Source organism: Momordica charantia (genome assembly GCF_013281855.1).
Source record: "Momordica charantia cultivar OHB3-1 chromosome 6 unlocalized genomic scaffold, Mcharantia_2.0 BLBB01000006.1, whole genome shotgun sequence".
Lineage (NCBI taxonomy): Eukaryota > Viridiplantae > Streptophyta > Magnoliopsida > Cucurbitales > Cucurbitaceae > Momordica > Momordica charantia.
Genome location: NW_028275164.1, coordinates 4,373,203 through 4,379,202, shown reverse-complemented (window position 1 = coordinate 4,379,202; position 6,000 = coordinate 4,373,203).

Genomic DNA, 6,000 nt, shown 5'->3' with positions numbered 1-6,000 from the left:
TTCTCTTCTCTATTCTGTATATCTTTTTTGGTTTCCCCCCCCTTATGTTGGGTATTTAGTAGAACATAATGTATTCCTCTAATGTATAAGTCTTCTCCCCCAACAAATTATGTGTTCTCCTTGATTCTCATTATATATTTGATCAAAGTAATATATAATTTTTGAGAATTGAACTGTTTGAATTTGTCGAAACAAAACTAATGGGAGCATTTGGTTGGTAATACAAGAATAGAAGTTTAACGAAAAATTATTTAGAATATGTGTTTGGTCTCGATTTTGAAAATACTGAAAGCAGTTATATTCATATTTTAAAAATTTCAACTGCTTACGAGTCATAGCATCAAAATAATGTAACCTATATGATAAGAAAACTAATGAAGTTTATTAGTATAACAGCAAAGGTTGATCAATTAAGAAAATTTTATCCTCTTACTTAAAAAGTTATTCTTCTCTATAAACTGGTTGGATTGATTTACGGAAACGCCCTCGGTGGATTACTCTCAGTAAATGGGGCCCATATCCATTGGATTGAAGGCGGGTTAGGCCCATTAAGTGATTCAGAAATGGGCTTTTTGGGCCCGTTTCAACAGAGTGGAAGCGCAGATCCTTATCCTTATCCTTCTATTTGGAGTCTTTTTTATTATTATTATCGAAATTAAATTTTTTTTTTTTTTAAAACAGCTTTTATTTGGGGTTGTGGGGAAAGTAGCAGAGGCAGAGGGCAGAGGCAGCTTTATTTATTTATATATAAATAATAAATACAAAATAATATTTTATATATGGGGTGGAAAGTTTTGTCTTATTGGTGGAAGTTGGAAGCCGAAATAAGGGTGCAATAGAATATGAGTTGAATAATAGACCCCATATTTTATCCATTTTCAGCACCAGTCCGTGGGCCCCGCTATTATTACAAAACTATATGAATTATTATAATTGAATACCTTTTTACTTTTTCATTTTATAAATGGCTCAAATAATATGGCCAGAGGATATCCTCGTTTCTAGTTTTTATTCCTTCATTTCTAATAAAAAAGAAAATGGAATTGTATGACTCGTAGATTCAAAAAAATAATAAACAAAATTTTTATTTACGTAGAAACAAATTGAAAATGAAAACTAAAAAGAACAAACTTTGTTTTCGATGTTTCCAAAATTTCTATATGATTTTGAGAATGTTTATAAAAAAAAATAGAAAAAAATTACATAAATGATGGTTAAAAATTTAGATTTCTTAATAAAATCGAAAACGAAAAATAAAAAGTTGGAAAGTTACCAAACGGTCCTTAGATCTTGAATGAAAACTTTAAATTAGTTGAACTTTATTGGTTGAGCTATCCTAATGGAATGTTCGAACAATTGATCTCACTTTATTGCAAATGAGGAATACGTTCTTGAAAAGTAATGACTTAATTGAAATTATATATTTTGTTTCCAAATTTATTTGATGATAGATTTGAATATCTGTTTGACATTTTTATTTTTAGTGAAAATTTTAAAAATAATATTTATATGTTTACAGTGTTTTCAGTTTTTAAATTCGAAATTTTCAAATGCAGAATTACATAAATATATATTATTTCATATTATAATTTTTTTAATTACAACATGTAAAATATAATATATTATAAATTAGGAGCAGTTACAAATATGGCAAAAAAATTTAAGGAAATAACAAATTTAGTATCTATATTTTAGATTTGAAAATATAGCAAAATTTTTTGAAAAAACGGAGGTCCAATTATAAAATGTCAAAATTTACCTTCGTAGCATTGATATACCATTGATATAGTACTGATATATATATATATATATATATATATATATATATATATATATATATATATATATATACACACACATCTGATTTACTATTGATATACTATGATATCTACTACTAATATATGTGTAAATTAGAGGTACATTAGATGTATATTAGATGTATAGTACGTACATCCGATGTATATCAGAGATAGATCTGATGTATATTAGATGTACATCGGAAGTATATTAGAGATATATTAGACCTATATCAGATATACATTCATCAGACGTATATCAGATATACATCGGAAGTATATCAGAGATTCAATTTATAAATCTATTGCCAAACATATATCTAAAAACATAAAATATGAAATCCGACTTTACTTCCCATTAAATTCTTTGTTTTCAGATTCCAAGTTTTTAAAATTACCCACCAAAATATATATATACCCTCCATGTTTTCTTTTAACCTTTTGATCAACATTCTAAAACCACGACAACACAAATGAGAGTTTTTCTTAAAAAATACTCAAAACTTCATTTTTTTGCCAATCTCTAATTGCATTGTAGCGGTAGTGTTAAGATACCTTTTCTCTCTCAAAAGATGGAAGGTTTAAATTCCCACCCTAACGTATTATTTTTCTTACTTGATACCATTTTTCTTTCTTCTCCAAGTTAGGCTCTCCATCACGATTCTAAGTATCTATACCTCGATTCCGATAGATTAGTATATATTCAATCCGTCATATATGTTTTGTTAACCACAAGTTTTCAAGATCATGGCGGCCTAAGATCTTTGGAGAAAATAAATAATATGGACAGCTAATATATAGTTTACTAAAAAGGGAACCGAGTTAGTTTGGTCCACAAGTATAGGAAAAAAAATGGTCCGATCCAGGGTGTGTGTGGCAAATGTGTCACGAGTAAAGGAATAATAATTATAAAAATAAAAATATTGTTGCTTATTTTGTTGAAAATGTCAAACCATTTAATTTATTGGTTGTACTTATAATTAGCTGGCCTCAAACTTATTATATTCCCCCTTTTCTCCAACACTTGCCATTATTTCATCATTCTTCTCTCCATGTGTTAACATATGATATTATTTCTTTATTTTATTACCCTCTCTTTCTCATTATACATTACCTTATAATTAATATTGCAATCAAAAAGTTGTATATGGTTATTATATAAGTAAGTTCACGTCATGGGGTTACTTTAGTTTAATTAATTTAATTTGTTGGGTTCATATAGTCAAAGACTTCTCCTCAACTTGTGAGATGCATCATTAAGATAATCTTTATAAGCTAGCTCAAGCAATTAACAAAGTTCTCTCTTTTTCTCTACTTTTAAAAAATATATATGACTTCATAGTTTTGATGGTGTGTTTTTCTTAAAAAAGAATCCAGTGTTAATTAATTTAAATTAGTTTGGTCTATTTATATATTATTTTAGTTTTTGAAGTATCCATCTTGTCAAGTATCCTACGTGTAAAAATATTAATTAGGAGACCTGCTCATCTCGTAACCAATTAATTTTGAAACGAAACTCTGTGAATATTGATATAGTATCAAAGTCCAACGAACTGAAACAAGTATGCAATTAAAAAACGGATCCCACGTGGGAAGCTAATTGGTTTTTATCTCATTTCTTTTGATCATAATTTTAGCATTACAGTTTACTCACTAATTTTTTTGAAACGTGACCATAAATTTTGTATTAAAAAATTTTCATTGTGTATAAAATTTTGTTATAATATTGTAAATAGGGACCAAATTAACTGCTTTTTAAACTTACAATGACCAGAACATATATTTTAAAAATATAGAACCCAAAAGTTGAATGGAAGCTAACAGTATATTAAACCTTATTTTAATAAGTGATGAACAAGTTGTTTTGTTTGGTCTCTTGTAGAGAAACTAGGAGCCAATACTATTTAGTGATTAGTTGATTTGGACAAATAAAAAGTATAGTTTAAGTGGTGCAAGTAGATGAGTGTGTGATTGAAATTTAAGTGCAAATTGTGAGACATGATTGGATATATGTTCCCATGATGAACTTGGCTACATAGCAATAAAATATATTCACATCTTATTATCTAAATTTATTTGTCACTTTTTCTTTGTTTTCCAACTTTGTTGTTGTATTTTATTATAATATAGATATATATTTGTTTGTGTAATGATTAATTCAACTCAAATTATAAAAAAAAATATCAATTCAATTGATTAAGATATAAAATATAATTTTTTACCTATGAGATGGATTCAAATCCACTTCATGAACTAAAAAAATAAAGATATTCAACTCAATTAATTCTTCAAAATGTCTTATCTATCCACTATGTTGGATGAGTTCCTATTCTGACAAAATTTAAACTTCAAAATTGATACATTTGGCAAAAAATTAATTGTAATTTGTAAAATTGATTTTTTTTTCCTTTTAATGTCAATTATCACAAAAAGGCTGCATTTGTTTCTGGGTCTAGCATAAAATTGAGGGACCCACGTGGAATTAACGAGAGCCAATAGAATCACGAAACGTGGCAGTAGCTGCAGACCTGGAGGAGGATGTGTCCCATTTTATAGGTTTCTTGCTTTAGTTATAAACAAACTCATTTACTGCACATACCCTTTTTCTTTATAAGGAATACTCCGGCGCGTGATTCACACGCTCCCGCCATTTTCCTTGGTAAGTTTGTGAAAATTAAATTCTCAAAACGTTCAAGATTTTGAAATCATTTAATCACAAATTAATGTAACTGCTAATGCAAAAAAGGAATGCAATTTTATTATTTTTTATATTCTATTATTAGTCATATCTATTATTTTTTTTTTACAACAACGAAGGAATTCGAATTCATGACTTTAGTCCGAGACCCAATTATCGAACTATGCTCATGTTAGTTATTATTATTATCTTTTGAATCAAGAACAAAATTTCATTAAAATATAAAATTGTATAAGATGTAGCCATCTCAATTATTATCGAAAGACAATCCTATAATTTCTTGTATTTTTTTAACTATAAATATAATCTCAGTATCCTCACAATTATAAAAGTGTACATTATTTATATTGTTATCAATTTTGCAAGGGAACAAAATTTCTTATTGCATAATTGCTTGGAGAAATAAATTCTCTATCCTATGTATATATGTATATAAACTTTAAAGGAGCAAAATTTTATAAGGAACTTGAATTTCATTAGTAGGTCCATAACAAATGTAATAGAGATTTATACCCTTGTAATTCTGACTTTTTATCAAATTATTAAATTATGTTCAGATTAGACGTTAATTTGATTATTAAAACTTCGAAATTCATATTTTTCACATGGGAAAGACAATAATTTTTTTAACATTTTGTTATAATTTGATTTGACAGTGAATTGTAGAAACTATTTACCTCGATTTCGGTTTATTCACACGTATCAATCAAAGGGAAATAGCTTCCTTTTAGGAATAAAATCATGATTTACCAAAAACAAGACAAGGAAAAAGCAAAAAAAAAAAAAAAAAAAAACAAAATAATAATATCTGCCATTTAAAGCATCAATAATTACTAGATTCTAAACGGGATTTGATTGAAAAAGAAGAAGATACAGAGAAAAATGATGTTTTGGACTAAATTGCTCTTAAATTCTCGCTTAATATGTAATTTACGAGAAAAAAAAATTAACTTTTCTTGTTAAACTTGGGCTTAATCTATCTTCATCATAAACTTTTAATTTCATAAGATTATAACTTAGATTTAGATTATTATTGTAGTTTTTATTATTTTTTTTTGGTTTAATTTCTTATTATCAATCTACTAACTATAACCCAAAAAAACAAGGTAAAGAACTCAGCTTTGCATGAAAATTTTGTAACAGAGCATTGAATAACTCTGCCAAAATTCACCATTTTCTTATATATTTTCCTCAAAAATCGATTAATTCCATATCAGAAATATATGTCTCATCATTGAGTATGTTTTTCTGAAACTATTCTTCCAACAAAAACCTAACATATAAGGTAAAGATTACAACTTTTTATTTTATTTTAAGGTAAATACTAAATACTACCTCACTCAATTGATAAGTTGTTTCTTAAAGGATTTTTTCCGTAGATTTTTCTTTAAATTATGAACGCCACAATAATCACATGCAAGATTAAAGCCTGTGGGAGATCGTCACCGACTGGAGAGAAGCGGACGCTTGATTTGACTGACTTTTTTTTCTGTGATGCATTAATTT